The sequence below is a fragment of the Rhinopithecus roxellana genome, chromosome 16 (assembly GCF_007565055.1).
Source record: "Rhinopithecus roxellana isolate Shanxi Qingling chromosome 16, ASM756505v1, whole genome shotgun sequence".
Classification (NCBI taxonomy): Eukaryota; Metazoa; Chordata; class Mammalia; order Primates; family Cercopithecidae; genus Rhinopithecus; species Rhinopithecus roxellana.
The window spans coordinates 108431794-108457002 of record NC_044564.1 but is presented as its reverse complement, the minus strand read 5'-3'; the positions used below and the strand labels follow the sequence as shown (position 1 = coordinate 108457002).

Here is a 25209-nt window from a genome sequence, read left to right as displayed (position 1 = left end):
TCGCTTCCACTGTATAGTGGAAATGCTTAGAGGTGATCTTTAATGAAAGCTTGGAAAAGATTTGCACAAGGCAGGCTGTCCTCTATTCCTCCAAAGCAGAGGGGACCAGAGGTGATCCTTTTCTGGAGGGACAGAAAATGAATAAAAAGCAGGTAGAAATCTCTTTACAGGGAGTTTCCTGCTTAGGATGTCTTTTCTTCTGTAGGAGAGAAAATGGGGCGTGGTGTGTGGCGAGACAGAGCGATTAAACAGGGAAGATATTGAAAATAGAAGCTCTTGAATGGATCCTAACCATTCTGTTTTGGTCATAGAACAGTCTCATCCAAGAAGTTCCCACTCCACTTGCAAAGACTCTCACCTGCCATCTCCCCTGGCCTCAGGTTACTGTGCCATCGCAGGCTCAGGTTCTCTTACTGGACTCTTTTCGAGTTGACAGTTCTCCCACTTTACCAAGTAGCCAAGAGACCTCACAAAGACCTACAATTGCGTTGGCATTCTAGGCAAGGGGACAATGAACCCATTGTTCTTTTTTTTTTTTTTTTTTTTTTTTTTGCCTTCTTGAATAGGGCAAATATCTCTTCCATTTAACCCTGTCACCGAAGGAGGCTGAGTATGGGGTCCTCAGAGACTCACCTTCCTTCCACTCCTCCTTTGTTGTTTGGAAGAGTTATCGCTATTCCCCTCCTCGCCCTCACCCCATTAAAGCTGTTGCGGGACCCGACTGGACGTTGCCTTTTCTTGCTCTTAAAGGAGTGGAAGCTGGGAGGGGAAGAAAGAAGCACACATCAGGAAACTCATTTTAGTTGGGGGCGACCTGCAGCCTGTGGTTCCTCCTGGAACTCTGCGGAGACGCATCTCGGTTGCCCGCAGGGTAGACGCAATAGAATGGCCCACAGGAACGCCCGCACCAGCACTAAAACCACACCGGGAGAGGACAGCCCCACGTTACCCAGGACTCAAGGCAGAAGCGGTCTCCAAGGATGGGTGGGGATCCCACCACTGGCTTCCAGCTCTGCATGCGTCGCGGAATCCCAGAGCAGGGCGCACCTTTGCAGCGGGGTTTCCCCGCTGCCTTCTGGGAACCCCGCGGAGCGACTACGGCTGGACGCAATCTGGCTGGCTAGCCTCTACCCCGAGCTCACTCTCTCTGCTCTGCCTGGGCTCTGGAGCCAGAACTGAGTCTCTCTTGAGCATGCGCAGCCCGGCACCCTCCCCTACTTTCCCCTCCTCCGCCCCCTCCGCGCCAGCCTTTTGCTCTTTCCTTTCATTAAACAAACAGGAGATCCGGAAACCTGGACCCTGTGCAGGCGGCAGCGCCAGGAGGAGGCAGCGGAGGAGGCTGAGCGCGGGATGGGCGCCCAGCGAGGTCTGTGATCCCGCGCACCTCCGCCCCACGGGCGCGCGCACACACACTGACACACACATACACACACTCGCGCACACACTCGCACAAACACACACTAGTACACGCCCGCGCCGCGCGCTCGCCGGCTGGCTCTTCCACGCAGGCAGAATGCAGCAGCGCCGGGAGAGCGTGTCTCGGGCCGCCGCCTGAATGCACCTCGGTCCCGGGAGCCGGACGGCCCAGTAGGGCGCACAGGAGGACGTTCCGCTGCGGGAGGTGAGTGCGGCGCCCGCAGCCAGGCCGCCGGGGAAGTCGCTGCGCCGGGGCAGTGGGGCAGCGCGGGGCAGTCTGGACCCGGCGGCTGGACCCGGCGGCGCAGGTGTCCCATGCCTTGCTTGTGGGTGTCGAGGTGCAGATGAAGGTGGCGCCGGGGCTGTGCAGAGGAGAGGACGAACCCAGGGAGGGTCGCCTCCTGCGAGGTGTCAGATTGACCCAGCAGAAAGCTGCCACCTCCCTGCTCGTAAACTTTCCTTCCATGTCATCTGGGAAACGTGGAGACAAAGGGGGCGTGGAGGCTCCCTCCGTCCCGTTCCACCCTCCTGACTGCATTCCGGGCTGCAACGCAAGCCTGCACGCATTGGGTGGGTGTGCAGGCGGGGGCGCCCTGCAGGTAGCTGATGTCAAGTTCTCCCACCCGGGCGGGGGTTGGGATATCTCACCCCAAGCAGTAAGGGTTGCCGTTGATTTTCCCTCAGGCATGGGCACCTGTCATCCTTCCCTTCCACTCCGCTGCGTCCTAGGAGCATAGTGGGGTGGGGGGCAGGGGGGTGTCACCTGGAAAATTGGAGGGGCAGCCTTCGGCTTTCTTATCAAGCACCAGTGCCAAAGGCGCCGGGGTGAGGCTCGGGTCAGTGCGGGGATAAATGATGAGTTACTGAAAGGCTTGCCATAATCACCTCCTAGAAACGCAGGGCGCCAGGATCTCTCATCCCAGGGGAAGGTGCTGTCTTCACGCACACCACCGCGGCAGCGCTGGGAGCTGGACAGGGGCTGCTGTGTCGGTGGCGGCAGTGGGAAGACGTGGATTTATCCTCTCCCAACCCATTTCCCAAGGGTTTTATGACACGCACATGTGGAATATGTGGAGGATTCTGGGTTATTATTTTTCTTTGTGGGGATGTCGTTTTTTTCCTTTCAACCTCTTTCCTGGGAGAGATTCTCTGCTGTGTGCTATCTAGTTGGTGGACAGGCACGGTTGTGAATATCTCTTCGGCCCAATGGAAAGGTCCTGAGAAAAGGATTTCCTAAAATGCCAGCCCTACTGGGGCGGGATCTCAGAGAGCAGTGCACCCACTGCACCCGGGAAAAGCATCAAATCGAATGGCCTTTTGAAACAGCGGAGACTGGGTCAGCCTGTGAGGAGTCGAGGACTGGGACAAAGGGAGAGAGAAGAGGGACAAATAATGGTCACTTAGGAGAGGTGTGACTAGAGGCTAATAAAGGCAGGAAGAGGTTGACTGGAGGGGAGGTACACTGCAGCATCCACTGAATTTCCATGCCCCTTCCACTTGTGTGCTTGACAGCTCCTATTCATCTGGTGGGACTCTAGTTTTGAGGGGTCTGAAATGTCACATCTGGAGCGTAAAAGACTTCACTATTCCTGGGATAACGTTTAGTGTACTTACAAATTAGTTGTTTAGGTCTAGAAAGTGCCTCGTGTGAAAGTGTCTCCATCTTGACGTGTTGGTTGTACCTGGAAGGCGGGATGGGCAGGCAGACAGGTAGGTTTTTGGCTCTTGTGCACGTCGGGAGCCCTGGATTCTTAGGAAAAGTGTATGGGGAATCTAGAAGCCAAGCTGATGCTGACAGAAGTAAACTCCGGAAGCTCAGACCCAGTACGTGTGACTGCTGCTCCTCACCGTGGGGGTGGGGCTTCTCTTCACTTTGAGACTACAGGTTGGGGAGTCTGTCTGCTGCTTGAGATGGGGGCCTTTTTATCTTTAACATTTTGTGACTTCTTTGAAGTGGGAGAAAGCATGATATTTGTGAGATTAATTGAGAAATCACTTATGAAAGTGATTTTGACTCATAAGTAAGCATAGCCAAAGGTGAAAAACTTTTTTAAGAAAGGGAAAAAAAAAAAAAAAAAGAAGAAGAAGAAGGGTAGAAGGGTGGGGGGAATTGGGAAAGGGATGCTTATTATTAAAGTAGTTTTGCTTTTATGATTTTAAAGGTATTCAGTAAGATAGAAATTTGAGTGTTTTATTTTCAAATAACTAGGGAATTAAAGACCTTTCCAGGAATATTTTCAAGTGAAATTGGCATAGAGGGGCTTTAACTATAATTGTCAGCATATGTCCTTTTTATCCCATGGTGAACACTCTCATCATTTTTTTGAAAACCTTGGCAAGAAAAGATCAAGAATACTTTTTGCTTTCACTAGAGCTCTTTATTTGCTTTGTTACTATATATTTCCTCTTCCTTCATCTGCAAGATCAGTTTATTTTGATTATTCTAGATTCTATTTACAAGCATTTATTCACCACATATCCTGTATTTAGCATTGGGAGTCATATAAAATATGTAACATTGTTCTGTCCCTCAAAGTGTTCATGTTCTAGTTGTAAATACAAGATGAACACACATAAAATAGGAAGCGGGATAGTTCTGTATTGTACTATGAGCTCTTAATGTGTATGCTGTACCCTTCATCCCCAACTCCTGAATTTTCTCAACATTCAGAAAACATGTGTAAGTACTTGTTACATGCTGGAGGCTGGGAAAAAAGAGTAAGAAAGTAAAAAATGGTCCCAATCATCAAGGAAACAGATATTTAACTGTGATACAATCTGACTAACTGCTATAATTGTAGGTTAAACCATGTGCCAATAGGACAGGCATGAAAGTGATTTTTTCCTTTCCCTGGAGGATTTTGAGCAGGTGATCTTTGAGAAAAATGAACAGTCTTTTACCAGGGAGGAAAGGATAGAAAGGACATTCCAGGCAGAGGAAATACTTGAGAGTGCCTGGTAAATTAGGGTGACTATAAGCCATCTCACGTGGTTAGAGCCATTGAGGGTGAACAGCACTTGGGTGACACTAATTAACAACTAGTGCTATAGAGTGAGTTTTTCAGAGGTATGCCCAAAATGCCATGGAAGCACAAAGGGAGGGCATCCAACTCAAGGAAGGTAAGAAGATCAAGAAGGTTTCTCAGAGAGCTTGACATTAGCTGAATCTTGAACAAGGACAAGGAGAAAAGAAGGGCTTTCCAGGCAGAAATATCTTTGTAAGGCCTGGAAGTAGTTCTGTGTGGCTATAGCGAGAGATGTGGGTTCTTAGTTTTGTGCAGTGGCACTACATCAAGCAAGAGACATAAGGAGAGATCGAGTGTGAATGGAACTATCCAAGCATAAGAACTTCAATTTTATGGGGAAGGCTAGGGGTGTTTGTTTGAAAGTTGAGAAAGTTTGAAACATGATCAGATTTGCATTAGAGAATGACGACTGTGACCACAGTGTGGAGGATGACTTGGAGGTGGTGAGACTGGAGGCAGGAACTTATTGTGGAAATATAGGTGTTAAATGATGAGGGTGGTGGCAGTAGGGGTGGACAAGAGGAGATGTATCTGAAAGACAAGTGAAGAAAGTAAAACCTGCTAATATAAGAAGGGTCTTCCTTCTTCTGTGTGCTCCTGTATCACCCTCTTCTTCCCCAGCATTCACTTGTGTAGTTGCCTATTTTGTATTGTGAGAGTAAGGCATTCACAGTGGCATCACCAGCATTTAGCACAGGCTTGGTGTGGAGTAGAGACCCAATAAATATTTGTTGAATGAATCATTAAATAAATGAATGAGAAATCCAGCCATGAGGTGATGATTCCTGCTTTAGAATAGTAGAAGATAAATCATGACTTCCATTTCTCCAAGGTGATCAACTGACTTGGAGGTCAGTGTTAAAATGTGCCAGGGAGGCCACAAATCAAAACAAAAAACACATTTTCTCAGCTGCCCCTATGAAGAAGAACTGTACCCTGAAGTGCCACTAGGAAATGGCATCATGACATTATATTTCTTTATATTTAAAAAATGAGATCATCACTGCATCTTGGAAGCAACAGCATTTAGCACAGTTCCTGATACCTAGTAGGATGGCAGTGTGTATAAATTCCCTTTTCCCCCTTTCTTGTCAGAATTTCCCACTTTCTTGTCAGAATTTCCTGATTTAATATACCTTGTGAAAACTTTAAAAATAATCTGCACCAGAGAGTTCATAAGGATCTCATTTAAAGAGCTCATTGCATCTTGGCATCCTAGAATGAGGGCCAGATCGTGTGTTCCAGCCATCAACACTGCAGATCCAGGAACCAGGTCCCTTACTGAAGCAAGCCCAAACATGTTGAATTTCAATCTGAAAATGCCAATAAGAGATGCCAGAATGGGGGAAAAAAACATGGTCAGAGTTTGTTTTCAAATTGACTACAGGGGGTAGAACAGAAGGCAAATCAAAGATAGCACTTTGGGTTTGACCATTGGTAACTGGATTGATGGTGACAGAGGGATGGGGAAGGAGGTTAGCTCAGGAAAGTAAAAGGCTTAATGCTGTTTTGCAGACATTGATTTTGGGGTGACACCAGAACACCTTGGAAAGCATTAATACAGATCCCAGCATCTAGTGATTTCATAGTAAATGTCAACAATTATTTTTATTACTGAAGAAGATGGGAAGAGGAGGAGACCATAGAGCCAAAGACTAAATTTCAGCATTTAGCAAAATGTGGGGATTAAGGAGAGAAATAAGCCCCAGGAAAGAGCATAGGAAGTGAACTCTCAGACAAGAAGGAAAAGAACTGGCATGAAAGCAAAAGCCTCAGGGAATCATGAGGAGTGCTCAGACTTCACAGAAGCAGTCCCAACTGTGCCAGGACTTGTTTAAGTGCCTCCATGTGGAATCCTATTTAATCTCAACAACACCTATGACTCCTATTCCCTCTTCACAGCCCAGGCAGCTGAAACAGAGAGGTCCCAGTAGCTTGTCCATAGCTACCAAGTTACAAAGTATCAGAGTCAGGTCTCAAAGCCCATTTTCATAATTGTACAAGCAATTTCCTTTAACCAAATGTATAAATTACCAGGATGATTTTAAGTGAGGGGAGTTTGAAAAGGTTGAAAGTAGGGAACTGAAAAGGAGAATGACAAAGAGTTTTCTGGTGACCATTAGGAAAGCAATCTTAGTACAGCAGTGTGTTCAGAAGCCATTTCAGAGACTTCGGTGGGGAATGGGAGGGAAAAAAAACCCGTGCAATGCATAACTATCAGTCATTTATGAAGTCTAGCAGGGAAAAGAGTTATGGGGCTGTAGGTACAGTGAGAAAGTACAGTGAGTCTCAAGTGCAGTTTTTATCAAGGGGGAGCAGTTGGAACGAGTTAGAGTCTAAGAACAAAGGGTTTGCGATATGAGAACAGGAGAGGAGAGAGAGAGGAGAAAGGATGCCTTTCCCCAAGAGCATGCAAAGATAGATTTGAGGACAGATACAGAAGATGCTCTTCTTCCCCACAACTAAATGACTGAAGTGAGGCCTCTGAAACTCAGAGAATTTAGATCCTTGAGTGTCCTGGAAACTTAAGGAGCCTCTTAGTGCCATACCTCAGTAGGACCACTTGGGTATACAGTCTGATGACCCTGACTTGTTTATATAGCACAGCAGTTGAGAGCACAGGCTCTAGAGTTAGATAGGCTGTTAACCTGAATTAATTCTGAATTAATTCAGAATTCTAAATTAATTGAATTCTTAATTCTGGCTCTGCCACTTATAAACTGTGCGACTTTGGGCACACGGTTTACTTCTCTGTGCTTTCAATTACTCCTGCTTTTAAGAGGGAGCAATAGTAGAACCCATTGCAGAGGATTGTGAGGATTAGCTGAGTTAGTTGTAAAGGTTGGACAGAGTAAGTACCTAATAAATGGAGAGTGTTACGGGTGATAGCAGTGAGGTTAAAAACATAAAGCTTTGACTTTATGCTCAGGACTCAAGAGATGGTGTGCTTTTGCATTCATTAAAAAATTTGGGGGTGGAGGGGGGGTGTTGGTTATAAATAGTTGGCTCGAATCCTGTCTTCCTAAGTGCAGAAATTAAATCAGCAGACACAAATATGGCAGGAGCAGACCAGCTCGGCTGTCATAAACCTAGGTAGAGTAGACATGAGCTGGGAGTACCTGCCAATAACACTTGCCTAGTTGCCCACTTCTCACACCTGTCTGGGGAAGATGAAAGTCTGCTTGCGTTTAGGCTGGTCTTTGCACCTTCAGGCTCATAGGCATCAGATAACAGGGACTTAGCTGTTTAGCAGATTGTTTTAGGGAAATGACTACTTGTATTAATTACAGCACCTCTTTGGCAGCGAGGGACATAAACTGTAAATATCTCAAATGTGAGATTTACAACATTCCATAGGAAATTAAATGCCTCCCTTCATGGAAAAATTTGTCATGTGTTCTAAAATAGAATCTCAGTGGATGTGGAGACTCTGTTGTCTAGCTAATTTGGCAGCAGGGCAGGAACTGCAACCCAGGTTTGACTCATAACTCTGTGTCTTTGCATTACACTCTGGCAAATACTTATATTACTGTGCTGTAATCAAGGACTTTTTTCCTCCCATCCATCCAATTAATGTTTCAGCCAAACTAAACTTACAGTTACCCCAGTGAGATTTTTCTTTTTACCTTCAGGCCTTTGTCCATGCCGTTCCCTCTTTCTGGAATTCCATCCTTGCCTTCCCCTAACTCCTTTGGGTTTTTAGGTCAGAGTCGCTTTCTAGGGAAGTTGTCCTGACCTCTTAACGCCAACGTTGGCTTCTCTATGTGTTTCAATAGTCTCCAACTTTGTTTTTTTTTGTGCCTAACATTGTGCTTGACATATAGTAAGTGTCAGGTAAATGTTTTTGATTGAATAAGTGAATGAATTACTGAACTAACTTGCCCTTTTGAGTCATTGATGACACTTCAAGTAAAGGAACTTCATATTATAGAAAATCATAGAATTGTCTCAAGTTCAGAGGTTCATTAGAAGTTACCTAATCAGACTTTCAAGTCAAATGACACAAGGGAACTAAGGAAACTGAGAACTAAGGTACTGCAGCAACTTGCCTGAGGCTTTTGCTTACTGTAGTTAAGTGATATCAGAACGGAGGCTGGAATTCCCATATTCTGATTTCAGACTCAGATTCTGCCCTGGGATGGAGTGAGGGTGGGGTGAGAGAAGCAAATGCAGGATTGGTTCCTGACTTTATTTAAAATTTTTATGTTGTGTTCATCAGGGAATGTTGCATTATGATTTTTTTAAATGTTGCATTAAAATATTATTTTGATTACTGAGTTTTTTGGAATGCCTTAAATTTTGTGCCCAATGCAGGTGCCTCACTCATCTGACCCTAGTCTCAGCCCCGCTCTTCCCACAAAAGATACATCCTAGCTTTCCTACACTGGCATAAAAATGCAGGAACACTGTGTATGGCAAGGGCCCTGATTGAAAATATGGAGGGAACCACCATTCATCATGGCGGTATGAACTGCTAATAAGCATTTCATGACCTGGCTAATCTTCTGGTCAATAAATGTTATATTCACATTGAAAAAGCAAGGCCAAAAGGATAAAAATAAAAGCTGAATAAAAGCTCTGTCTGCCTATCATCTATCTATTTATCTCTTTGTCTCAGGGCTAGAGGAAGATGTAAAGATCATCTAGACTAGTCCTTAATTTATACATTTACATGTAGTTATTACTATACTTCCGTATTTTTAAGTTTTTTGAAGACCCAAGACCCAAGATAGAAAAGAGACGAAAACTATTCCACTTATAAACTTGGCTGGTCTTGGCTTACAGCACTACTGGCCTGTTTTGAACAAAGAGTTGAGGTCAGAAGGTAGAATGACAGAGCTTGGCTATTTCTGCCAAAAAAAAAAAAAAAAAGAAAAGAAAAGAAAAAAAAAGTGTGAGTGGAAAGGATAAAAAGAGATAGATGAAAGACGTTTTGAGTGGGACTCCTATGTACCATACAAGCCACTACTATGGATTATTAATGTCTACAACACACTGGAAAATAGGTATCAGTATCTCCATTTGACAGCTGGGCAAACCAAGTCTCAGAAAGCTGAATTAAGAGCTTACCTAAGCTCTCAAAGCTACCGCTGGACTGAAAACCTGGTCTGAGTCCAAAATCTATGCTTATTCTATTTAATCCTTCTGATTCTCAAAGGTGTAGAGTTTCAGATCACCCCACAACCTTCTTGCCACCATGATGCCATGAAGTCTTAGATAAGAGCTTCAGCAGCTTGTCCATGTTAACTAGATGGGATGTCAGCAGTCAGCTCCATATCCTGCTGTTATTTCCTCGTTATATGGTATATTATCTTTTTCTATTCATCAATAACAACAGAGAGAAGAACTGCATACACATAGGAAATAAATCCCCTGTTTGTGTGAATTTTATAAATTTTTACATGACACGAAAGTCCATATTTTATATTGCCTCCATTATGTTAGAAAGGGCTTTTTCTTTGGGTGTTATAGCATCAAGTGTTCTAGAAATGCTTATAGACACAGGCTGAAGAAAAAGTGATCATATTTACTGGAGCAAATCTGTCACAATGAAGGGTAATGTGTTTGCATGGCTCTCTGTCAAGGGGTTCTGGGGTGCCCTTTTTATTGACGTTTCTGATGAGTGGCATGGAGCCATGACCTCCGCCACCAGCATTTAGATTCAATGAAATACATAATCAAGTGGAATCAGATACGATTAACAAGAATAATATCTGGGTGAGAGTACTGCTGTTCAGCTCAGCAGCTCTGTAAGCCAAGCATGCTTTATCATTTTCCCATCTCTCAGCCTTTGCTAGCTGTCGCTTCCAGGCAACCCACACACTCAAATGCTCTAACAATCAGCCACAGCCTTCCCTCCTGGGGGTCACAGGAACTAAAAAATAAAAAGACCTTTTCATTCACACTTGTATTAACTGGAAAAAACATTATCTCTCTGTATGTTTTTTTTTTTTTTTTTTTTTCCTCCTGCAGTGTAAAAGCAAGGGAATATCTCTAGGTTTGAGATAATCTTTTGGGTCTAGTTTTTTCGCATGGATTGACGTGTAATATGTGACACAGACAGTTCCTGGCCAGGCTAGTTTGAAACAATTAATGTATTTTAGCAATTAAAAATGAATTAAGCCAGTTATATGTGTAAAATAAATTTTGCACATATATGATAAAATACAAAATATAGATATAATGAAGTGCTTAGTGTAGAAAGTAAATATCACTCATATTTCTGCCCTAACTTCTTTCCCAGAAAACCACTATCAGTTGTTTGGTGTATATTTCTTCAACTTTTTTGGTCCATTAACATTTACATTTATTATTTTTATAAAGGTAGGATTGACTTTATGTATTATTTTACAATTTACTTTTGGCTATAATTTCAAATAGAAGCAATTTCTTTTCATTAATTAATATTTGGTAAATATTACTATTACATGAAAAGGATGAACACTGCTTTCCATCTTAAAATAGAGCTCAGTTGATATATCTTAGGGTCCTTTGGCCATCAGTCCTCATGTATATTCAGTCATTGAACAAATATTTTTTCTGAGCTCATTTGAAGAGCTACCTACTATACGACATACTTTGGAAACATTCACATTCTAGCAAGAGAAAAAAATAATGAGAGGACTTAATAAATGGCAAAAGTTGTAAATTCTCCTTGATTCACAGAATTGTTTGAAGGGATAGTCTAATTTTTAAATTGTCTAATTTTTCTAGATAAGAAAGTTGAGGTCCATCAAGGTTAAGTGATTTGTCCAGGGTTCCACAACTGATGATTGAAGAGGTTGGGATAACAGGCAGTTTCCAGCCTGTTAAACCAGTGCTGATTTCATTACACTTGACTGCAAAACAACCCCCACACCAAGAAGAGGGAACAAGGGAACTCCACAAATACTAGCTTGAGCAATCAATTTCTGGCGCATTGAAATTCATGCCTTATGTAACTGCTGTTACCTACAAACGACTGCAGAGATTGCGTCCCCATCCTCCCATCCATCCCTGCCCATGTAACCCCTCACTGCACTCCATCTTCTCCTCCATGGCCCGATATTCTCACATTAGAATAACACTTTGAAGTTAGACAACAATCAGCTGTAGTATTGAGATCAGGTGGTACCCATGTTACCTAGGGAGAGTGTTCATCTGTAAACATACTGGTAGAGATTTATTTTTCAGTTTAGCTTCTTGCCATCTTGAACCTTAAGGAATGAATTCCAAAATAAATGAATTTTACCTGCTAATTTTGATGAAGTCATGAAGTCTTTTTTATACTAACCAATGATTTTTCTCCATGATGGTACCATAAATAGAACCCTGATTCTTAATACTCTAATTATCCTTCCCTGCTCTGAAAGCAGGATCATGTGATGGTTAAGAGATTGGACTGGAGCATCAGATGGAGCTAGGTTCTAGTCTGAGCTCTCATGTGACCCTAGTCCCAGCCCTGCTCTTTCCACAAAGGATACATCCTAACTTTCCTACACTGGTGTAAAAATGCAGGAACAGCGTATATGGCAAGAGCCCTGATTGAAAATATTGAAACACCATTCATCATCCAGTCCACTAGCTTTGTGATGTCAATACCAATTCCTTACTCTTATTAAGTCTCAGATCGTTTATCTGTGATATGGAGATAATAAAAGTACCCCTCCCACAGTGATGTTTTTATGAGAGAAATAAATTACTTGCCTTAACACAGAGTCTACAACATGACCAATGAAACTGTAGCTGCCATTATCATTCATTATTTTTGATATACCCATGACGTACACCTATAAGGGCTATATCACTTCACATAGCCCTTAGAATCACTTAGACGTCAAGCTTTAAAATACTGAATAACACTCTTACCTTCTGTATTAGTCCATTTTCACACTGCTGATAAAGACATAGCTGAGACTGGGCAATTTACAAAGGAAAGAGGTTTAATGGAGAACTCACAGTTCCACGTGGCTGGGGAAGCCTCACAATCATGACAGAAGGCAAGGAGGAGCAAGACACATCTTACGTTGATGGTGGCAGGAAACGAGAGCTTGTACAGGGAAACTCCTGTTTTTTAAAAGCTGTCAGATCTCGTAAGACTCATTAACTATCGTGAGAAGAGTACAGGAAAAAATCCACCCCTTAATTTAGTCACCTCCCACTGAGCTCCTCCCATGACACATGGGAATTGTGTGAGTTACAATTCAAGAAGAGATTTGGGTGGGGACACAGCCAAACCATATCACCTCCTTAAAAAAAAAAAAATTGAAACTTAAACCAGAAGTTGAAAATATGACTCAATATGCTAATAATTTGAAAACTTCGTCAAGTCTTTTTCAGAATATCACCTTTAGTCTTTGCTGATCCATGAATCGTAGAATTCAGAAACATAGCAAGAGGTGGTAAAATGAAAGGATTTGATCAATACATCAAAACTTTGCTGTAAAAATTAAACTTCAACCCTCTTTGTCTGCATGATTTTATTTTCATGCAAATACTTGGGAATTGGTGATAATGTCTACCTTTCTCAAACATAAAGATAACACTACTATTATCACTATTAGTTAAATGTGTTTTTCATGTCTCATTTGACTTAGTTATACTCGTAGGTTACCTGGATGTAGACACATATATATGCTTGCACAGAATCATGGAACTGAGGTGTGAATGTTAAGAATCCCAGCCACCTACTCAGTCCTGGAATCTCTTTCTTCATACTATGTAACAAGAAACTGTCCAGCCTCTCCTTTTTGGCATCAGGGCTGCATTCCTTCCCCTTCTTGGTGACTATAATGGATATGCCCAAGATAGAAGCTGATTGGGTCTGAGCTATGGTTGACCAGGATCCTGAGAGTTGTTCATCAAAGATCCCAAACATACTTTCATCTCAGGATCTTTGCATTTGCTGTTAGCTCAGTCTGGAATGCCTGTTCTGCAAAAACTTGAATGTCTCACTTTCCCACCACCACATCTGCTCAAGTGTCATCAGACAGGCCTTCCCTCATAACTGTCTAAAACACCTAGGCCATTAATCTTTAACTCTACTCTGATTTGCATTACTGCATTAGTACTGATAAATGCCTTATTATTCATATGTCTGTTTACTTGTTTATTTGTGACTGGCCTCCTCCTACTATGTAAGCATCATAAGATGAGGGACTCTGTATATTGTCCATTGTTATACTTCCAAGACCTAGAAGAGTACCTGTCACACTCTATAAATTTAATTAAAATGTTTTTAATAAATGAACAAAAGAAAAAAGAATTATCGTCTTGAGAATGGATTTAAGAAACCAGTAGCAATCACTGGGTCTGAAACGCAGGAGAGCAAGAGAACATCTAAAAATGTGACATTAGCTCCAGAGGCCCAGAATGGGGGAGATCTGTGAATGCAAAGTGAAAAATTGTACCCAATGTAAGGGCTTGGTCCCATAGGACAGCTCTTAATGAGGCAGAGGTGTCTCAACCTGGATTTCGGGTACGTGGATCTCTGGTAGTTGGGGCATATGCCAGAGAGCTTACTTATGCCATGAGTGTATTTCACCGTGGGACCTTGCAACATTAAAGCATTCTTCCTGATGGAGCTGAATTCTGCCTCCCTCTAGCTACCTGATGGAAGGTGGCCAGGTAAAGGGGTGCAATTCATATGGAAGAAGATGAAATTAAGTGGTACCCATAGAAATAAAACTCCATTTTATATTAATACAAAGACTCGTATAGTGCTACAACAAAATAAGCAACTGGGACACAGATTAAGGAATCAAGTTGAGAAAATACCTTTGGCAAACTAAAACTATTTAGGACATATACCTTCTTATTTCTATATAGGAACTGTTGTTGAGGAAACACAAATTTCTATGGGAAATCTAGCTATCTTGGGATCTTTAAATGTGAGTGTACCTCTGGCTACTAGGTTTGGTTCTGGGTGAAATGGTGACAGGTGTTCTTATGTGGTTTGTTGTGGTCTGTGTGGTCTAGGGGTTAGCAGCCAGACGCAACTCTGTGGAGGATTTTGGGGCCATAAAGAAGCTTTGAACTACTTGAAGTCGTGCCTGGAGTCCCTCCTGGGGAAGCTGTGTAAGGTGTGGCAGTGTTGCCTGAAAAACATTAAGTCTGAGTCTCCGTCTCTGTGGATTTCCTTGGTGAGCAATTATTGAATGTTTTATGGTTCTCTTGCTTTGAACAGAAGTTTTCACTCACTTAAATGCCAACTACATGAAAGAATGTACTAAACCAATTGAAAGGAAATGTGAAATTCTTGGAAAGTTTAACCATGTTAAAAGAGAATATGATGGCCTAGACTCTTAAAAGATGTTAGCTTTTATGAGCGTCATCAGGGAAAGTAAGTCTGGAGGCAGGCGGTGGAAAGCTAAACACCTCTAGAGAAAATATAATTTATAGAAGAAGAACTGAGAGAAGAGAAATTTAATCATTCAGCACTGGGTGAATGGATTGCCTGCCATTACAAGAAGGTTAAAGTCACTAGAGAATAAGTCAGACTTTATCAGATAATTTGTAACTTTTTCAAGAGAGCATTTGGAGGAGAGAACTCCACATAGCTTCTTTCATCAAAGGGTGAGCCTTCATGCAAGCATTAAATCTTTCCCCTCTCTCCCAGACTCTCCCCTCACCTGCAAGTTTTTGTTCCTTTAGGTGTTTTCTTGAATTCAAGATTCTTTGTTGTGGATCGAAGGGGACAGTTGCTGAGACAAGGGTTTCTTTTTCCTCTTGTTCATTCAGAAAGCATTTACTAACCGCCCCAGGGACACTTCTTTCTGTCTAGGAATTTGCCTGGCCTACCAGATCTATAGCCAAGAGACTATCTGCTAGGTTCCCCCTCATGCTACGCTGGACACCATCCTGAAAATAATGATGGGTTACCTGCCAAGGTAGATTCAGCTTTCAAAGAGAACTGCTACTGAACATCTAGAACCACAGCAAGAGACTTGAGAACTTTTCTGGATTATTTCTCAATTTGAGTTTAAGGAATTGCAATAACTTAAGTGATTATACTTTTGACTAAAAGCAAGTTTAATGAAAGTATAATTCCCAGGGTAATATTCTTTAAATGAGAATGATTTAAACATTTTTAAAATGAGAATTAAAAATAATTGTTTGATTATTATAGGAGATGAAAACACATACTTTGCCTTATCAGTCACTTCATATGGACTTCACCCAGGATAATTTCTCCTCTGACTTTTCCCTAATCTTCTGCCCCTTTTCTCCAGAGCTACTTTCCTTTTGCATTTTTTTCCATAGGTTTTGGGGGAACAGGTGGTATTTGGTTACATGAATAAGTTCTTTAGTGATGATTTTGGTGTGCCCATCACCAGAGCAGTATACACAGAACCCAATTTGTAGCCTTTTATCCCTCACCCACATCCCACCCTTTCCCCCTGAGTCCCCAAAGTTTATTGTATCATTCTTATGCCTTTCCTTCCTCATAGTTTAGCTCCCACTTATGAGTGAGAACATATGATGTTTGGTTTTCCATTCCTGAGTAACTTTACTTACTATAATAGTCTCCAATCCCATCTAGGTTGCTGCAAATGCTGTTATTTCATTCCTTTTATATGGCTGAGTAGTATTCCATCATATGTATGTGTGTGTGTGTATATATATATGTATGTGTATATATACATATACACATATATATACCTATACATATACATACATACATACATCAATATATCAGTCACAGTTTTTTTATCCACTCATTGACTGATGGGTATTTGGGCTGGTTCTACATTTTTGCAATTGCGAATTTTGCTGCTATAAACATGTTTGTGCAAGTATCTTTTTGTATAATGACTTATTTTCTTCTGGGTAGATACCCAGTTGTGGGATTGCTGGATCAAATGGTAGTTCTACTTTTAGTTCTTTAAGGAATCTCCCCCACTGTTCTCCATAGTGGTTGTACTAGTTTATGTTCCCACCAGCAGTGTAGAAGTGTTCCCTTTTCACTGCATCCACCCCAACATCTATTTTTTTTATAATGGCCATTCTTGAGGGAGTAAGGTGGTATCACATTGTGGTTTTAATTTGCATCTCTCTAATCATTAGTGATGTTGGGCACTTTTTCATGCTTTTGGCCATCTTCTAGACATTGGCTTAGGCAAAGATTTCATGATGGAGAACCCAAAAGCAAACGCAACAAAAACAAAGATAAATAGGTGAGACTTAATTAAACTAAAGAGCTTTTGCATGGCAAAAGGAATAGTCAGCAGAGTAAACAGACAACCCACAGAGTGGGAGAAAGTCTTCACAATCTATACATCTGTCAAAGGACGCATATCCAGAATCTACAAGGAACACAACAAATTAGCGAGAGAGAAAAAAAAAAGCAATACCATCAAAAAGTAGGCTAAGGAAATGAATAGACAGTTCTCCCTTTGCATTTGTATTTGTCTGCTCTCTTGCGTATTTTGGGCAGCCTTTGCTGCTAACTCCTGCTGCATGATCCCCACACTCTCCCCCAGACAACTTTGCAGTTCATACACACTCCCCTGAAAGAGAACACAGAATTACTTGGAAGTGGTGGAGTGTGCTGTAAAGAGTGTGAGATTTCTGTCAAAAGTTCTGAGTGCGAACCTTACTTCTGGCTTATTCACTGTGCAGCTGAGAATTTTCTTAACCTCCCTGAGATTTAATTGGTTTGTTTGTAAAATGAAGACAAGGGTAACTCAAAGAGAATTGTTTTGAGATAAAGTATCAGAGGGTAGATTTTAAAATTCTGCACAAGTATTCATTATTGATACATTGTTACTTATTTAGCAGCATCATTTTATAGAAAATGAAGGGAGATGAAACAACTCTTAGCAATGTGAAACTCAAATTTTTACTGTTCATTTTTCAATTGAAAGCCAAAGCATGTAGTATGAATCAGATGGAAATGTATGTGCTGGCTGAGGATATAAATCACCCTAGGATCAGATGTGTTTCTCTTTGATGTGTCTAGGAAGTGTTTTATGGTAAACAGAGTACATGTTTGGCATTCATACAGGGAATCTCTTTACCTAATTTGCCCAAAATTACTTACTTAAGGGTATTAAGTGTTATGCTTACTATGTTCCCTTCTTAATATGAGGACTGTCTGAGATTACCCAGAGGAGTTAAGAAGATTCTCAGCCTTGATTTTAAACTGTAGCTGGGTGTAGAGGGGGGCTACTTACAAAAGATGAAAATGGAAAGGGTCAAGGGAGCAGGGGTCTGAGCTGATCCAAAAGGAATCAGCTATTTCAAAACTACCTAGAGTAGAAGCACCAAGGTCTTGCCAGACAAGCTGTGTGGTTTGAAAGCACCAAACTCAGTGCCAAAAGAAGGGTCTCAATGCCCTCGACCTCTGTAGAGCTGGGAACAGCTAAAATCATTTTGACCCGAATCACTAGGAAATTTCAACTGGATGAATAGTCTAGATAGAATCTGAACAGGCTGATGGAGGTCTTGGCAGTTAGACAATAGTTGAAACTAGGCACATTCCTGTTCTTTTATTTATTAAACATATTTAAGTATGTATTAAATATTTGTGGAATGGGTGAGTGAATGGAAGTGTAATAAGTAAGTGAATGGAAGCGAGTGAGTAAGTGAACCAAAACAGCAATGAATCAATAGAATGATTCTGAGCTTCTGCGAGTTGGAAGCTAGATGCCTAATTGGCAATAGGTAGGGAGAGAATGAGCCAACAATGCACTGGATTAGAGATCTGAAATGATTGCTGTAAAGAAGCATATTCTAACAAGACAGGTTCAGATAAGAGGCTGGCCCCAAAGCTGTACAAGCCATGAGTGATGACACCACCTGATGTTTGAAGAGTTTTTAATATCCTTGCACTGCCTTGTAGACATAGTACAGGATAATAGGAAGAGCTTGGGCTCTGGAATCCACCAGATGATTTTCAGTTCTGGTTTACTGGCTTTAACATGGGAAAGATATTTAATCTCTCTAACCTTCAATTTCTTCCTTGAGAAATGGGTTCATAATACCTACCACATATGATTGTTGTAAGGAGCATCTGAGCTGTCTGTAAATCTCTGGGACATTGTTCATTCTCAATAAATATCAGCTGTCTTTTCCTTTCCTTCATCTTAGATTACAGAAATATCAGTAACATCCTCCAGATACGGACATACTAAAAATCAACAAAAAATCGTAACTTCTTCCAAAATTACAGGAATTTATATTAACTAACCGACACTGGTTTACTCCACAAAATTCAGCATACGCATTCTAATGCATCTATGTTTTTGTAAGTGCACTGCATTGAGGCCCTACTAAACACAAACTTCACTTTATCCATTGCTGTGTGTGGACTTCACCAAGGATAGTTTCTCCTTGGACATTTTCCCAGTTTTCTGCCCCTTTTTTTTTCCCCAGAGCTACTTTTCCCTTGCTTTTGTCTTTATCTACTCTTCTGCCCATTTTAGACAGCCCTTGCTGTTCCTAAATGCATGACGCCCTCCCCTTCCCCCAGACCATTTTACAGTTCATATTTCCTCTCCACCCCTGCCCAGAGGAATAGGGAAATTGCTAAGTTGCATTTTTCCTTCTCCATCATCTGCTCCAATTTTTCTTTACCTCTTTTATTCTTACAAAACCCAGTAAAATGTCATTTTATCTCAGTGTTTTTCAACTCTTATTCCCTTGGTTTATTTTTGTTGTTACAAATTTCAGAAATCCTTTTAATTATTTTATTTTAATGCATTTATCTTGGTTAAGTATCACTATTAGTATATGGCCTTTAAAATGGAACTTACTGAAAACCCCCTTCTTTGGTCACATTGATCTCACTAGATTGGGGGTCGGGGGAGAAGAGGGTTGGTTTTGGGATGAAACTGTTCCATCTCAGATCATCAGGCATTAGATTCTCACAATGAACATGCAGCCTAGATCCCTTGCATGTGCAGTTCATAATAGGGTTCGCTCTCCTGTGAGAACTTAATGCTGCCCTAGATAATACATATTTCTTCCCCAGCAGAATGATTTATAGTTTTTTGAGTCTTATTTTTACTCTGAGATTCCCCTCCTCTCATATACATACATTTAGTCCTTTTAACCATTTCTAGATTAAGAGATTTTTGCTCCTTCTAGGAATTTCTTGCACTATTCCTCCTTGACAGTCAGGAACTCTCAAGTTTTGAGGATGTCTTCCATACTTCCATATCACTGTTGATCAGAATTAGTTATGGAGTAATAATCCATCTAATGACTTCATCTGTCCATTGAGAAATGAACTTGCATAAAAGATGTTAAGGGTGTATCTGAGCACTGTGTCAAGCAAATTGTCTTTTAGCCCATTTGTAGATATTTGTCTTCTATACCTACTCTGCCTTGTGGTGGTGCATATTCTGTGCTTTGTGTCAGGAACACACCATTCCTTCCCTTCGTTAGCCCAAGAAGTCTCCATTGTAACCTTACAATGGTATCACTTCAATTTCTCTCTCTCTTCATTTTTTCAGCTTCATTGTAGCCAGCATGAATCCACCCCCAGGTCTGAACCAAGTGATTTCCTCACTATTTGATGCTCAGAACCTGTGCTTTTTAAAAGTATAAATTTATAATGCTTGTGCTGTAGTAGTCTGTTTTGAACACCCTCCTGTCTTTGAGCAACCCTTCAATTTTGTTTTCTACCCTTTTGATTACTCTCATGGTTCCTTTGCTCAGGCTACTGATCACAGCTAAGGTATTGCTAAGAACTTTAGAAACTGAATCTTTAATGTTGAAGGAAGTGATTTAGCTTAAGTGCATCTTGTGGTTTTCCTCAAATTGTGCCATACTAGTAGGTGGACCCCAGCCTAGTATATAGGAGGAACTAGAAAAAATGTGTTGACAACTGACTGAGTGAATCACCTGCTCCTTTATCCCATTTGCCACACTCAGGTGCCATTTGGCCTAACTTCATTTCTTCTTTTTCTGTGTCTTGAGAACTATGTCAGCAGAAATGTGCCAGAGAAACCAGTCCACAAATAGATCATTACTCATAGGGAGAGATGCCAAATAGGCTTGTTCTGTGTCCAAGAAAACACTAGGGCTCCTGAAAAGCAAAATGAAAAATGACAACCGAGTTCATAATTTCATTGGGAAGACAAAAGGCATAGACATAAGACAGCATAATCCTTGATCTAGTGAACATTTGAGATAGGAGGTACCAGGCCTTCCCTGAGCTAATTAAAAGTCACAGGGATCCTAGAGCCCTTGGGCCTCTCAGAAACTGTGTTAACTTCGTACTGAGTCTCATACATATTCCTACAAGATACCAGAGATGAATACATCACTTTAGGTTGTAAGGCTAACCAGGAGAAATGGGACTTACAGTAAGATAATAAGTCACAATAAGCCAAAAATCACTTTTCAGGAAAAGGCTTCTTTTTCTTTAGGTAAAGTACAAAGATTAATGTGACACTGTCTCATTTCAGGGAGATTCACAGAAGCATTGATTTTATAATAGGAAACATGCACATCTCCTAATGCATTTGCATTGAATGTGCATACTTCAATGGCCACAAATCCTCAGAGGTCAGGAAAAATCTTGATTCAGAGCCATCATCTACAGGGTGGCTATCCACTAGTACTTACAGGCAATGATGCCTTAAAATACAGGAAAAGTGTGGCACTCCATATGGCATACAATGGATTAATAAACATACTATTCAAGAACATTACAAAATGATAAGAAATAGATAATAAAAAATGAGCAAAGTGTATAAATAAGAAACCTATAAAAGAGAAAAGGCAAATAGTCAATATCATATCAAGGGAAGTTCAATTTCACTAGCAGTTAGAGAAGTAAAAGCTCAAGATACCATTTTGTAGCTATCAGATCAGTAAACAGTTTTAAAATATTGTTTTCATTGAGCACTGGCACTTGTGTGTGCCCCTGTGTGTGGGAAAACACATTTTGAACACTGTGGACAGTCGTGTGAATTACTATAACAGTTTTGGGACTTAACTGGCAAATATTTTCAAAATTAATTATGTGTGTACATTTTCATTCAGTAATCCAACTTCAGAGAAGATATTCTAGAAAAGTAAGGATATGAATATTTAAGGATGTATCCAGTGATACAGTATTTAGTAGCTAAAATCTGGAAAAATATCTGAATACTTAACAAGAGGACATTGAATAAATTTATAGAGTGTTAAATAAATTGAAACATTATTCCACTTTGACAAATGTTACTTTATGTCTATTCACCTGGGAAAATGTTCATTATCCTTTGGCAGTTAGAAAAATAAAATTAATAAAAGCGGCTTAAAAGTACGTACTTCGTGTTACATGCCAGACACTATTCCAAGTATTTTGCATATATTGCTTCATTAAGTTCTCACAATATCAATATACAATTGAGAAAACTGAAGCAGACATAGGTTAAATGACTTGTCCAAGGTCACACAAATGCTTAGGGATAGAACTAGGACTTAAACTCTGATGGGCTGGCTCCGAAGTTGTCACTCTTAACGACTATGGTATACTCTTTTTCAATTTATGGAGTAATGGGTATTGTAAAATTCTATTTTTATATAAAAACAAAATAAAAAATAACCATATATATGTGTATGTATGTTAACAAGTGATCTTTTTAATAACAGCCTTGATTTTTTTTTTTTTTTAAGTATAGGCCATGCACGGTGGCTCATGCCTGTAATCCCAGCACTTTGGGAGGCAGATCACCTGAGGTTAGGAGTTCAAGACCAGCCTGGCCAACAAGGTGAAACCTGTCTCTACTAAAAATGCAAAAATTAGCCAGGTGTGGTGGCTCATGTCTGTAGTCCCAGGTACTTGGGAGACTGAGGCAAGAGAATCGCTTGAACCTGGGAGGCAGAAGTTGCAGTGAGCCGAGATCATGCCATTGCACTCCAGCCTGCGACAGAGCAAGATTCCATCTCAGAAAAAAAAAAAAAAAAAAAAAAAAAAAAAAGAATATAAATAGATCTCTGAGTTTATTACACTCAGACCGGACAACTATAACAGGAGCTTCCTTAAAGATTCCAGAAAATTCCAGGATCTGTGATTCTGTGTATTCCAAATTGATTTGGGTTTTCCTCAATGTCTTTTTTTTGGAGGAAAAAAAAAAAAAAGACTTACATGTGTTGAGAGAATTTTCTGTCCACTATGAGAGGTGGAGGGGAGTAATGGCAAAGATTTTATTTTATTTTATTTTATTTTATTTTATTTTATTTTATTTTGTTTTATTTTATTTTTTGAGACGGAGGCCCTCATGGTCTCAAACGGAAGCCTCTATGGTCCCTTAAAGGCTGATATTGATGAGCTTCCATTCTCTGTTCTCCACAACTTTCAGTGTTGTTTCTGTTTTTACTGCTATCTCACTTAAGGATGTAATCATTTTGCCCGTAAGTTTTTACTCATATCCTCTTCTCTCCATCTCTTCCAATTCTTTGTTACTACTACTACTACTACTACTACTACTACTACTACTACTACTACAACAATACTAATAATACTACCATCACCTCTGTCTCTCTCTCTGTGTCTCTCTCTCTCTAATCATTATTGCCCCATTACTCAACATGAGCAGTAGCTCATCATGAAATCTAAGCTCTTTATTCTGGCACTCAGTATCCTCCAATAGTAAGCCCCAGACTTTCTTCCTCATCTTATTTTCTACTTGCTCAAGCTGCATCAGATTTATAGGCTTTCCACAAGCATGCCCTGCATATTCCCGCTCCCATGTCTTAGGCCTTCTTGTCTCGTGTGCACTTGTCAAAGTTTTCACTATCCTTCAGTACCTACTAAAATCTTCCTCCATCTTTCATATGCTTCTAGTCAGAAATAATCATTTTCTACTTAATTTTCACATTACGTTTCTACTTCTACTAGTGCTCACTTCGTTACTGTTCTTGCTTTGCAGCTATTTTATACACATGTTACTCTCTTCCACTTATTCTGCACCTTCTTCAAGGCAGGTAGACATTTATTTTTTAATTTAGAGATACAGAGCAAGTGTAAGTAATTCCAACACGCATTGGTGATAACAACTATTTACATTTTAATGTCTATCCTTGCAGGTTTTCTTTATGCCTACATATAGTTTTCTTCATTTAAAAAAAATAAAATGAGATTACCCTGTACATATTCTTTTATAACTGAATTTTAGTATGTAATGAGACATAAGAATTGAATGGTAGGTAAATGAGTTATATTAGAAACAGACTACCTGAATTCAAATTTCTTCTTTATTGCTTACTAGCTGGGTAAACTTAGGCATAATATTTAACCTTTCTGTACTTCAGTTTCCTAATCTGTAAAATATAGATAATAATAATACCTCTTATGCTTATGGTAAGGATTAATAACATAAACCACATAAAATATGCCATAGTGTATTGAACATAGTAAGCACATAATAAATATAAATGTTACTTGCTACTATTATAAAAATATATCTGAACATATCTTTAAGACCGTATGTATGATCTTGATGAATGATTTTCAACTGGTGGTGATTTTGTCCCCTTGGGGCACTTTTGGCAATGTCTAGAGACATTTTTAGCTGCCACAATGGGGGAAGGAGTAGTGCTATAGTGTCTAGTGTGTAGAAGCTTGAGCTACTGCTACACATCCTGTAATGCACAGGACAGCCCTCCACTCCCACAGCAAAGAATGATCTGGTTCCAAATATCAATAGTGGCTGGCTAATAAGCCACAATCTAGGGCATCTAGGGCCTCACTTGGCACCTACAAGATAGCGGAGAAGACAGAGATGGCTGGAGCAGCTGGGATATCCCTCTACATTGCCTTTTTTCATAGGAAGCTGGCTTGGGCTTATTTGCATGGTGGCAGAAGATTTCCCAGCAGTAATAGAGGACAAACCCCAATGTGCAAAACTTCTGTATCCTCTGCTTAGGTCATCTTTTCTAATGTCCCATTGGCAAAAGCAAGTTCTATGGCCAAGCCCCGTTTCAGGGGGTAGAAAAAGAGATTCCACTTTTTAATCAGAGCTGCAATCCATTGTGGCTTAAAAGAAAATCTTCCACATAGGGTGGGCATGCTGTCAACTGAGGCTCTTTTTGCTAAACTGCCTTCCAGGGAGGCAACTGGACTCAGTCAACAATGGTCACCTGTATTTCACTATCTCACAAATACTTCTAAGCTGGTGGAGCAATTGGCACTTAAAGTCTTTGATCAGTCAGGTGAGAATAAAAAGACAGGGCAGAAGTGGCACAAAATTGATACTTTATGTCAATCCATTTTTGATATCTCCACTCAGAAGAGCCCAGATTCACATGTCAAATAGCCTGATGGCATGTCAACTTGGATGGCACACAGTACCTAAAACAGAACATGTAAAAGTATTTACCTTCCCTCACAAACCTGCATGGCCTACACTTCCCATCTCAGTTAATGGGGCCACCATTATCTAATCACTGAAGCCTGAAAACCAGGTCTCCTCCTGGAGGCTTCTTCCCCCTCACTTCCTTTCTTAATGTCATCAAGCCCTCCATTACTTTTCCTCATAAAAGTCTCTCATATTGATTTCATACTTCTCCATTCCCATCACCACAGGACTCATTTAGACTCAGAATTCCTTGGTTGGATCATTACAATATCCTTTGTGTCCACTGTCAACTCTTCTACCCTAATGCCTCCAGAGTTATCTTCCCAAAATAAACAACTCAATTTCATGACAAAAATCCCTTGAATGTTATGTCTTCTGTGGAATCTCTGTGTCCTTCAGGGATTATGTTCAAATGCCCTAACAGGGTATTCATGTCCTTGCTCTGGGAGGAATGACAGTTCCTCAGTGTACCTTATAAGATTGTTTGGAAA

The 25209-nt window shown here is 40.7% G+C and overlaps 1 protein-coding gene across 2 annotated transcripts in view; it reads left to right on the top strand.

Moving 5' to 3' along the window:
• The first annotated feature begins 1245 nt into the window (after positions 1-1245).
• Positions 1246-25209, top strand: part of PLPPR1 (phospholipid phosphatase related 1) — a 307286-nt gene continuing 283322 nt past the window's right edge. The window contains exon 1 of one of the 2 annotated variants that reach the window (XM_030919661.1): positions 1246-1621. The gene's annotated coding sequence lies outside the window, so the exon portion shown is untranslated. The remainder of the gene's footprint in view (positions 1622-25209) is intronic. The other variant, XM_030919662.1, reaches the window with a different exon arrangement.